This window comes from Pseudochaenichthys georgianus, chromosome 12, assembly GCF_902827115.2.
Source record: "Pseudochaenichthys georgianus chromosome 12, fPseGeo1.2, whole genome shotgun sequence".
In the NCBI taxonomy this organism is placed as follows: domain Eukaryota; kingdom Metazoa; phylum Chordata; class Actinopteri; order Perciformes; family Channichthyidae; genus Pseudochaenichthys; species Pseudochaenichthys georgianus.
Genome location: NC_047514.1, coordinates 9,636,482 through 9,648,533, shown reverse-complemented (window position 1 = coordinate 9,648,533; position 12,052 = coordinate 9,636,482). Strand labels below are relative to the sequence as shown.

Here is a 12,052-nt window from a genome sequence, read left to right as displayed (position 1 = left end):
CCAGTTCTAGCAGCAGTGCATTCACAGTGCTAAGTTAAGACTAGCCAGGTCACAGAGGTTTGACTGCAAATGTAGACTTTGGGACAAGATGTTACGTAATAAGTTTGAGTAACAACTCAATGGTGTAAAGGGGCGAGACAGAGATGGCAGTTGGTTATTTCCACTTGGAATTACCCTGTTATTCACGATAAATCCTCAGTAAAATGATCAACATTCATCCTATTCTGTTATCTGGTTTGGGATGTGGCTTGATTTGAAAAGCTCCATTAATTAGGTGATATTGGCTTTTAGACACCAACATTATTTGTAATAGAAGTTGTTTTGTTGCCAACAAATGGCTGTTGAAGGAACTCCATTATCCAAATATCTTTAAATATCAGTCAATCAACCTGTGAAATATTTATAACTATCAGAATCTAGTTTTTAATCCCATTCAAGCATTTCATTGACTAGGAGTTTGAGATATATGTTTAGTTTGTTTGACAACAGGATTACGGGAAAACTACAAGCCAGAATCTGGTGGAAGGTTGTAATACAGAACCTATTACATGTTGGACCGGATTGACCTTGACGTCTGAGCTGTGCCCTTCTGGTAGTGATTAGTTTTTTTCAATTTTAACTTGTATTGCTGTAATTGTGTAGTCCTATTTTACCGCAGTCCTGAAATGTTTCATTAAACCAAGGTGCTGGATAAATAAAGTGTAATACTATTCTATAAGAGCTTCATATGTGTCCAACAAAGAGACATTATTATGGAATATCATCACAATATTTGACATATATTCAATTTATATTGAAACCATAGTAAATTGCACCATTATGAATCTTGAGAATCCCATATCCACATTACATCTAGTTCGACAGCGAACCATTCCGCCTGTTTAACCGCTGAAGCCCCATGAATATGAAGCAGCATTGAGAAGGACACAAAGAATCCTCTGCGGGATAAGGAGAGGAGAGTTCCTATAGGACCAGGAGGTCTATAGGGCAGGCTGCCTGGGAATATGCGGACTAGACAGCCGATTTGCTTGTAACACAAGGTCCCTACACAGAATTAAGCACGCTCCACTGGACCCGACTACGAGTCTGACTACGAGTCTTGTCCCCGCCCCCCTTTCGACAAGCCACAGCATCCATCCTCCTCACGCGCTCACACGCTGCGTGATCCCCATCACAAACTGAGAGCGGCGGCTTTGCTGAGCCGATGGAGTAGTAGTAGTAGTGGGAGTGCTCGCAGCTTCCTTTCGCCTCTATTCTCCTCCTTATTTTCTTCAATGGATTCGCCTTTTCTTTGGAATATTGCTTCGACCCACCGCGGTAAGTGTGCGTGGTGTCTGCAGATGCTGTGGGGGGAGAAATACGAGGAAACGCTATTGTCTGTTGCTGAGGCAAGTTCGGACCTTAATCAAGTCACAACGCGGAGGTCTCGTAAGATAAAACGAATCAGAGCTCACTCTCAAAACGGGTTAGTGAACGCACCATCAGAAGGAAATGGGTGTAGAATAGTGTTTTAATGATTGTAAAGAATCGATATCGGTATTTTGCACAGACACCTGTCTCTACCAGCAACAGTGACCGCCGTCCAGGGCTTATTTACGCCCCTACAAATATGCATTTTGCCCAAATTGCGTGTTCCAGTGCTGTGAATCTCCCGTTTTATTACACTAAGACAAACATTCGTGCAAATGTTTCGCCTTCGTTGCATAGGAACATGTATCTTCAAGACCAGCGTGAAAAATTCGGCCCCATCTCCCCGCCCCCCAACATCTCAGCCAGGGAGGCTCTTCCTACCCAACCAGCCCCCCTTAGACATGGCACGGTGCAGTGGTTGCTTTTCAGATCACTGAAAGACTGAAATCCTATGCTTGTTAAAATGCCTTTGTGGAAGATGAAGGGTGATTAATTGAGTGCAGCATTGATTTCTTATTCTATCAGATTCAGAAACATGCATATGTATGTGGATCTGCAGGATTGGCCTGAGCTGGAGTAAGACAAAGTGGCAGCTTATATTCTATTATTGCTCTAATACCAGCACAATATGAATACAATCCTATATCTGATGCAAACGAAAGGCTTCTTTGTGATGATCTTGGTCTTCTCTCACCTCAATACTCTGCATTCTGCACACAAGGACACAATGCATCAGGGATAATTCAGTGTAAGTTGTGCATACAGTTTGTGAATGTGTTTAAACAGTACAGATTACATCTTGGATGAATAGCAACACAATTATTTGCAGATTTACAGTTGCCATGCATTGCAGATGAGCCAAATTATTCAGCAAACCAGTGACCAAACGTTTTCTGGACTCTGTGTAGCATAAATCGTGTTGCTCTTAAAAATTGTTTTAAAATATCTTCTCATTTGTATTCACTTTTTCTCTTTTTACTGAATAATATTCACTTTATGCAGTATTAAATCCTCCTAGTGCCCCTTGGCTGAGCACTGCAAGTAAGATAGTATCACCCACCCAGAGGCACTACAGTATATTTCCACCAGCTATTTGTACCTGTGAATTTGAGCATTCTGCTCTGTGTGTTTATACAGGTGTATTCATGCTCGTCCCTGTAGTCTAGCAGGCAAATAGTATTATTCAGCAGACATGGCAGGTGGCTGGGCATCAGGTGAGACTTTTTCTTGGCTGTCAGGAGGGCCTGCCTGATTGCAAGAAACCACTTGGCATGCACCCACCATGCCATCTACATAGTGGCACAACTGTGCATTCATATAGTGTGTGTGTGTGTGTGTGTGTGTGTGTGTGTGTGTGTGGTGTTGAGTATGCAAATGAATCCTGCGTGAAAGTGAAGGCACACAGGAGTGCATGTGTATATTACTCATACAGAATACTTTGTTTTGCTGTAGGCTGTGTGTGTGTGTGTGTGTGTGTGTGTCTATCTTTAAAAGGTTATGTCACTTTTGACCAATCATACAGCAAAACAGGCTGAGGTCACAGTGACATCATCATGGCTGGCAATGATACACTGTGGTGATGTTAGTCTGTGACATCATGAGCAGCACCAATAATTCAGATGTGAGGTCTCGCTTTGTAACATGAACACTCATTCAATTCATGATGGTTTTTGTTCCTAGATTTTATTTTTAATCAGTGATCCAAGTGTTATTATTATGATGTTGCAATGTCAGCAGCTGATTTTGATTTAGTTTTTCTATTATTGACATTTGATTATTGTGTGTTAATACTCGTTTGACTTCAGTAAAATCATTTTGTTAGCCTGTGCAAAGTCTAAAGACGGTTTTTACAGTGTCATGGATTAATATTGGATCTTTAGTTGTCTGAAGTTGTGGTAAAACACATTTTGTGATACCACAGTCGTCATGTGAACTGGTTTACATGTTATTGCAGCTACTTTGTCCCATTTGTCCTTATGATTTATGTAAATTATGATTTATTGCTTGATTTATGTCCTGGGAGATCATCAATCAATATTTGATTGATGTTGGCGTTGTTGCTCTCAGAATAGACCTCAGTTTGTACCCTATTGGCAATACTGGGTTTGTAAACACCACAATACTGTTTTAGGATAATGTCCATGTTTATTTTGAACTACCGCTATATTTTATTCAGCTACAGTACTGTTCTGTATCACAGTGTATTGGCATTATACACAGTAAATAAATGTATTTTGTACTGTCATTCGAAAGGGTTTGAAACTGTCAATATAAATCAGCAACTATACAAATATCTTTTATAATAATATTTCACTAAAGTGGTCAATTATACACTATGATATTTCCATTGTATTTGCATTCTTTATGCTTCCACTTTTAGTCCCGCAAGTCCAGCAGGAAAAATACCTCTGCAAAACATGCTTGTCTTATCATCTCAAATCTCCAAGTAGAGGACACTGAGATGATTGCTTGTGACATAGTAGAGCATCCCATGACATTTATCAAAATGAAATTCAGCTGTAGTGTATGATCACCTCTTCACACATCACATGTGACAAATCCAAACATACACACATCTATTCTAGCTGTTTACACATCTGTTTCTTTGAGCATGCAACGATGGAATATTGTCCTTAGCACGAGGCAAAAGGCTGTTCTGTAATGTGTAACAAATCACAATAATGACAGGGAGACACCAGCAGATGCTTTGTTCTTAAAAAACCATGAGGCGGCCATATAGATGTGAGTCTGCATTAAGCCCTGACCTCTGATCTCACGTCTGATATCTAACTCCTCCTCCACTCCCACATCAGAGACTGGTTATTGATCACATGCACACACACGTACACACATACAACCCTTTCCACGCTCCATAGATAGCAGGTATTTGATTACCACGAGATGTGGGGCAGTGTTATTAGAGCATTGGGGGTTTCCTGATTGGGCCATATATCTGTCGCTAGGGTGTCTCTGGGGAATGCTTAGCCCTAAGGTGAGATAAGGCCTGCCTCCGGAGACCGAGGGGCCCTGGCTTTATCTAGAAGGAGGCTGATACACACAGGTGATACGGTGTGATCTCATGAATATTTTTGCTTGGGTTTGCCAGCAGAAATACAATACAGCAGCAGCTAATGTGGTTAAACATCTATATTAACAAGGATGCTTGATTCATTTGAGGGGAAAGTGGAATGTTGTTGGCGCCAATTCACAAATAAACTCAGTATTTGTAGCTTGCCAGAATGCAGTGCGAGCTTCTCAGCCCAGGCTTGTGTATGTAATTAGTTTGAATGGGAGCTAATGGAGAAATACTTACAGCCAAATGTTGTTGCTGGCTGAGAGCCCTGGTTTTGTTTGTTGTTCGTATGGTATTAAAAAGGAATTTGAGATTGGTAATTTTTCTTATTTGGTTACTTGGTGAAGAGTAATATGGTTAGTAGTTATTTTTAGTGCCTTTCAATGAATCTTCGACCGTCGACATTGGCAGACGTTGCAGCAACATTAATTCACAAATGATTGAATTGAATTTGAATTGAACATCAAATCTCCTGCTGGACCTCCTCAGCATCTATCATAATGACAAGCAGAGGGAAGTCATTTGTCTTCTTTCACTGAACATAAAGCAAGTTTTGGACCACAATTGTATTTGTGTTGTATCAAAGATTGTATACAACGTTAATGAAAAGACGACATTCATTATGAAGTGAGGCAAAGATGCTTCTGTGTGAGTGTTTGAACTTGAGCTTAACAATTGTGGTAGAAGTAGAGTTGCATTGTGATACGTTCAAGCTATAATATGTTATAGAAGGTGTTTAAATGTGGTCTGTTTGTGGGTAGAATTTGAAATAGATTGTTTCACAGTACCATTAAATAGATATGACAGAGCAAATGATGACCTTCCTGACTTGTTTGGGGCCGATGAACACTGACTACCAATGTTGGACAAACTATACAGATTATTTACCAAAGTAAGAGTATCAGTACAAGATTTTCTAGACTGTCATCATCCAATAAGACAGAACCAAATAGATGATTCAGCATTAATTATTTAGTGCTGTATACATAGAAGGGTAGGAGTATTGTTTGGCTCGGTGTTTAATGCCTATATTTTCTGGGAAATCTGCAAAACGATTAGGCTTTTGTGTCTTCTTTAAGCAAGTGATAAGAGGTTTAGAGATTTTCTACATACCTTTATTCAAAACTTTACAAAAGCTTTAGTACAAACATAGATGTAGTTGTAGGTTAAGGTTAATAATTGAAAGGAGGATAATAAGGAGGAGGAGGCTGCTGGGATGGTTCTGATTAATATTTAGCTAAAATAATTGACGAACACTCATAGATCAAGAGCTTTTTTGACCTAGAAATAGACTGAAATCTTGAGATGTTACAAGGGCAGCCTGACAATTGACAAAAACAAAGTTTCACAGCATCATTCAGCAGTGAACACACCGGGTAAATACACACACATACACGAACAGAAGCCTTGGGGGATTTGTGGAAATGCATTTTCTCAATTTAAGAATTTACATTCATACATATGCAAATGTACCTGAAGTGTTTGCAGTTGTTTACCAATGACATTTGTTGGGATGCAAAGCAACCAACATCATCCCTGTAGGCTTTTTTCACCGCCTGAGCTTAACGAGAGCCGTTTATTTTAGACGTGAATATATAGAATTAATCTAGAATAGATAGAGTATTATAAATTCTAATTCAGCCTTAAACCTATGTATCAAGAATCAATAATAAGCCAATACAAGTAGGTTGAAGTGGAGGTTCACCAAAAGTGAACAGAAGTGATTCATTAAGGTTTCACCGCACGTGTACAATCACAGAATATCTAATAGTGATAATGTAGTAGGTGTTAACGATACTTGACAGTGTTTTGCAAATGTGAGAGAAGAGAGAGTGTGACATTGAGGCATGAATTATCAACGCAGTAGTGTTAAGCCGAAATTAGCTTCGGAGACATATATCACTTTGCTAAATCAGGAAGAAAAAAAAAAAGGGTGAAACTCGGGCCAGCAGCTGAGGCAAACACTCATGTGATATGTGGAAGAACAGACATGTGTTTGAAGACTTTTGAGACTGTACTTGCAATGCTTAGAAGCAAAAATATCTCCTCAGCTCGTTTCTGCTGCTTCTTCATGTCTTGATTTTCACGTACTGTCTCTGGGGGAATGCTTTTTATTCCTTCTTAGTTTGAGAAGTTTTGATTCTTTTCTAAAAGGACATTCCTGATCTGTTTCTGTGAGATTCTATCGTTCTGATCTCGTCTAACTTGCCCTCTTTGTTTTGACTTTCTCGTGTCCTCTATTGTATGTCGTTGCCAGGCGTTGGGGGGATTTTCCAGCTGAGATTTTTGTCAGGAAGACAGAAAATAGCAAACAAGTGATGCTGAACTTCATTGTGGTTTGAATTTTGTTCAATATTATCTGACTAAACAATCTCGACACATGTATTAAAACTCACGTTTCCATCGTGCAAAACAAAGTGGCTTTTGAGAACTTTAAAAGTGCATATGTGTATGTATGTTAGTGCATGTCCTAACATACACTGCTCAGTATGAATGGGTGAACGACATGTAGTATGTAAAGCGCTTTGAGGGGTCTTAAAGACGGATAAAACGCTTATATAAGTACAGTCCATTTACCATTTACCATATGACAACTTAGCATTGATCTCCCTTAAATCAGTGCAGCAGAAACAAAGAAGTTTAATCGCAAATATTATTTTCTTTTTTTGTGCCTACATTAACCACAATGCAGCACATTTTCATTTTTCTGATTTAGCAGGAAATAACACTATCCGCATCAGTTTAAGTACTTTAAAAAAAGCTGTCCCAATGCCACATCAAGTGAGGCACAATTTAAATGCAAGCAGATTGTGAGATTTTTTTTCTGCTACAAGGACTTAACTCCCTCCCCAGTTTCTCCCCCCCAAACACGGGCAATTCATTGTGTTAGTTGGAATGCGCGACCAATTGGAGGGCTTGAACCTGGGCTCTACCATCTGTTGTGTCGGTGTCCATACAACGAGTTAATCAGATGTGATTACTAAATCTGACAATATTGAATATATTGATTTTAGAATTTGAATTTAGTTTGCCGAGTCAGAAATAAATAATAAGCTACAGTATAAACATCATTAGTTTTAAAATGTAAAAGAACCAGCATGGGCCCTATAATTCATATACTTCCCTATTTATAACTCTCCATGTGTTCCTGGTAGGTGTGATATGTGGAGGAGTCAAGAAACTGTGGTTTGTCAGTAGCTAACACATTTTAAGGCGTTGACTGTAATTGCTGAAAACGACAGAATGAAATAATGTCCCAGTAGAGGTAGCAAAAGTTTCTTCTCCCCTCAAATGAACCATCTTCTTAACAAGTTGTACATATCATAAATAACTTTTCTCCTACAGTAACTGCTCTTTGTCTTTTCATGTGGTTTCAGTATCTCGCTATCCAATTGTTCTATCACTCAAAGTCCCTGTATGGTCTGATGCTCTTAAGAGAGATGAGAGAGGAAAGACAATGTTATTTTACACTCCAGTATGTGCACGATGGGTGATTCATCACTGCCTCATGCAGTTTGGAATAACATTTTGTTGTAGCGCCAATGCACTGAATGTGTATTGTCTGAAGTTGCACTGATTTATCAACAAATGCTTTTGTGAGAACCCATTATTGCTTTCTACAGAAAAAAACAGATTCCTTCTTGTAAGAAAAGCCAAAAGGGAAGTATGAAAACTGACTATTTATAGCTACAAAGATGCTCAGTTGGCGAGGGTAGAGCAGCCATGGGACAGCTCTGTATCTGAGGGAAAGAGGGTGAGAAATCAGATTCTGAGGTATGCACCTTGTTAGTTATAAACCCTTTCTTCAGTTGGAATTTATAAAGGAAGTCTTGTGGAAATATGTGGATTTATAGTTTATGAAGATTGTATAATTTATTTGAACAAATATCCCTCTTGTGCGAGTATTTTCAGCATCCAACAACTTTGACTGTTGTCTAGTTGAAAGGCACAGTGAGTGTGGGTGTATGTTTGGACACAGACTTGCATGCTGAGTTGGCGCCCACTGAAAATACCCTCAATCTCACAAGTTCATCATATTATGATTTTCTCGACAACACATGGAAATCGGAAAGGGTTATCATATGGTAAACCTTTGTCATTGAACTGCTTTACGTTAGATATTTAATGAGAAGTTTGTCACCACTTACATCTTTTTACTTAAGTTTTACTTTAGATATATGGATACAGCCAGTTAGTTAGCTTAGCATTACGACTCGAAACAGCAAGCCAAGGGTTTACAAAATCCATACATTGACATAGGTGGTAGCTAATTCAACAGATGAGAATTGTATCTTCTCTATTCAGAGTAAAGTCACGGAAACTATTTTAAACGCTTGAAAAAAAATTCAGTTTACACGTTCAGCCATGGTTCATGTTTAAGTTTAGGCGTTGTGGCCCTGCATAATTTTAAAAGGTTTTATAATTCCTACCCCAGGTTGTCTGGAAATAAGGGTTTTTGTTTCCTCACTTGGGTGATATGTTGCGTTCCCAACATTTTCTGCAAGGTCACATGGTTTAAGAGGGCTGCAACTTCATATATTGATTAGTATTTTGTCAAGTTTCATGAGCCCATCCTAGGTGGACACCTTAAGATTCTTATATCCAACTATGGCATTTGTCAGACTCATACTCCTTCGCTCAGTACAGAAAGAGAGAAGGGCAAAACGGTCAGTCATAATAACTGGAGGTAATATCTCCCAGCACTATCACCAACTCTGTCATCCTGACAGTTCAGTCACATTCAGACAGTCGGCCAGGAGATGGTCAATCAGACGATATTTGCGGCCTTAATATATCACAGTCAGCTCGTTGCCGCTCTGAGAGGAGAGCGGGTCACGTCTAGACAAAGTCATCACAGGCTGGCTGAGTGGAAAGGAGACACAGATGAATCCTGACAAGGCCTGCAGGCTGCTCTTTGATGGGAAACTCGCCTGCAGTAAAGACGTTCTGATCACCCTTTCATCCGACTGTAATTAACCGGCCCTCGGAATTGGAAGAAAAAACGCTCCTTGGTTTATGATCTTTGGAGGCATCTTTTGAAGATGTCTCAAGGCGAGAAAAGGGAGAGAAATTATGTTACTGTGACTAGATCCGATTGTTCAGCGTTGTGACTACTCAGAGCTGCGAGGCTGATCTTGTGAGTGTGAAATGGGCCAATGTACTGCAGTGTAAACTCTGACATCGAGTGCGGCCCCATTACATTTTTCAGTTTTGAATCATCTGTCGCAGAGCCCCTAGTCAAATCATCAAGCTCACAGTCCAACTGTCAAATTGCAATTTGTTTTGTTCCCTCTGCAGCATTGCCCAAAGAGGAGGCAACATAAAGCCTAGACCGGACAGTTTAATCAGATGTCTCTTAAGATTGAAGGCTTGTATTCACTTTGAACATCAACAGGATGCTACTTGCCAATCATTTCAAGCAAATACAGTAACAAGTTCTCCTTCTATCCTATTTCGTAATTACTATAATTTGTCATTGAACTATAACGGCCCGTCCACACAGCGGCGTGTGTTGAAGCTTGCTGGCGGGCGTGTCTGAAACTCGACCAACAACCAATCACATGAATCTCCCGCCCCTGACACACAAGCAGTGGTTTGATTGGCTATAGCTTGTACTGGCATATGATTCGATTGGCTGACGCTTCTGCCGAGGCTTCAAAAGTCGACATAGCTCAACTTTTGCAGCGAGCCACGCCAGCAAAGCTCCGCGTCGCTTCCCATAATGCAGTTCGGCGAAAAGTGACATCACCCCATTCAAAGTGAATGGTGAAGCTTTTCAACGCACGCCGCTGTGTAGACGGGCCGTAATAGACCTGTTTGGTTGGTACTTAACAACTAGTAGTTTGGTTCAATCTGTCCCTTAAAAAATATACTTGGTGTCCTATACTCTGTATTATGTTTTTACTTGTATCACCAATGAAACTCCAGTAGAGTGGCACTGGAGAGCGCAGATTTGGCCATGGCCAATGGTGCGACGGTTCCACATGCTTATAGGGGGTTCCAATGTCCCAAGTTGGGTAGCTCTTCTTCCAACTTGGTGTCTTTATGTGGTTTTAGTTAGTACTTGTTGTGATTCCTCTGACACCACAATTAGGCAGCATTACATGCCTAGTGCAGGTAAAGACAATTGTAAACAGGAAGTTATACTGCATGCACTGACCCGTAACTCTATTTTGGTGAATGTCTAACCATGCCACATGGACCCGCAGTGATAGATACAACTGCTGTGTCTGACAACATGTCGTGTGACGCTTCAGTGTGACTACAAAGAGCTCACAAAAAACAAATTAATTATGATAGCCTATCTAAAAATCATGTTATTTGGAAAAATCCATTTGGTTTCACGTCATTCCACCTTTATTTCATCCAATGTTTCCTGTCATCTAAATGATCAACGGAAAATATACTTTGACCTTATTTTTACATTTGTTCATTCATATTGCTTCCTTGACAGTTCCTATGATCAGCAATGGATTCTAGTAAAGCAGTTGAATCATGGTGAAAGTAATGATGATTCATACGCTGTGCTGCTCATTATGTTTGTTGTACCATATCATATTTATCTAATTGTTACCTAACTACTGAGCTCAACTCCATGTTTTGATCTGCAGTTATAATGTTGTGCTTATTACTGGTAGGAAACAAGGCTGTAGATTACGAAAAAAGTCACATTTCCCACTGAGAAATCAAAGTTGGCTGCAGAACATGAACTGTTTCCATTTGACTGGCTTGGTAAAAGCATGGCTCAATGGCGCAAGCTGCAGAGACGATGAATCATTTAACTCCTGTTGCTGGTCGTAGAGAAAATAAAAAAACGGGCACATATAAGTATCACAGTGTAAATCTGATCATTACCGTCATTTAAATATGGCTATTGGACCACATTACAAACAAACATGTAGTTGAAGCCACTCTACCTGCCATAAACAGAAAAGTTCCTGTGTCATAGAAGGTCCATTACACTGTTAATGTGCACTGACACGGATCACAAGGATGTCCCATAGTAGTGTTTTATGGATTCACTAAGAGCAAATCAATTTTACATGGCATATACGACTTTGAATGTGGGTAAGAGACAGTCCATCAACTGGAAAACATTAAAACTCTCCACCCTGCTGAAGTGTCCTTGAACAGGACACTGAGTTTGTAGAACATTGCACTGATATTCTGAATGTAAATAAGATTAAACATTCATTCTGAATCACCAGGGGCCTATACTGCGAAGCTGGTTCAACCTAACCTGGATATGTTTGAGTTAGCCGGTTGGCTTAATCCAAAACATACGCGCTCTCGCTAAACTGTACTACGACGCTGGTATCAAGTGGATCGCTCAAGCCAACCGTGTCCTATCTAGTTAGGTGCGCGTTCACATGAAAGGGGTGGTATTTGGAGCATTCGACCAATCACAAACATGGAGAAGCGCACTGACAGCGCAGCGTCATACTTCCTGAATGAAAGTGAACGTTAATACTAGTCAAAAATGAAGAAGTTAAACTTTAAACATCCATGACTTAAACACTTTATCCAGGATCAAAGCCACATAGCTGCACCTGCAAGGTGAATACAGCT

The 12,052-nt window shown here is 39.9% G+C and overlaps 1 protein-coding gene across 3 annotated transcripts in view; it reads left to right on the top strand.

The window, feature by feature from the left end:
- The first annotated feature begins 1,169 nt into the window (after positions 1 to 1,169).
- The window catches only part of plppr1 (phospholipid phosphatase related 1), a 48,180-nt gene continuing 37,297 nt past the window's right edge, over positions 1,170 to 12,052 (top strand). For all 3 annotated transcript variants that reach the window (XM_034095397.2, XM_034095399.2, XM_034095398.2), the window contains exon 1: positions 1,170 to 1,317. The gene's annotated coding sequence lies outside the window, so the exon portion shown is untranslated. The remainder of the gene's footprint in view (positions 1,318 to 12,052) is intronic.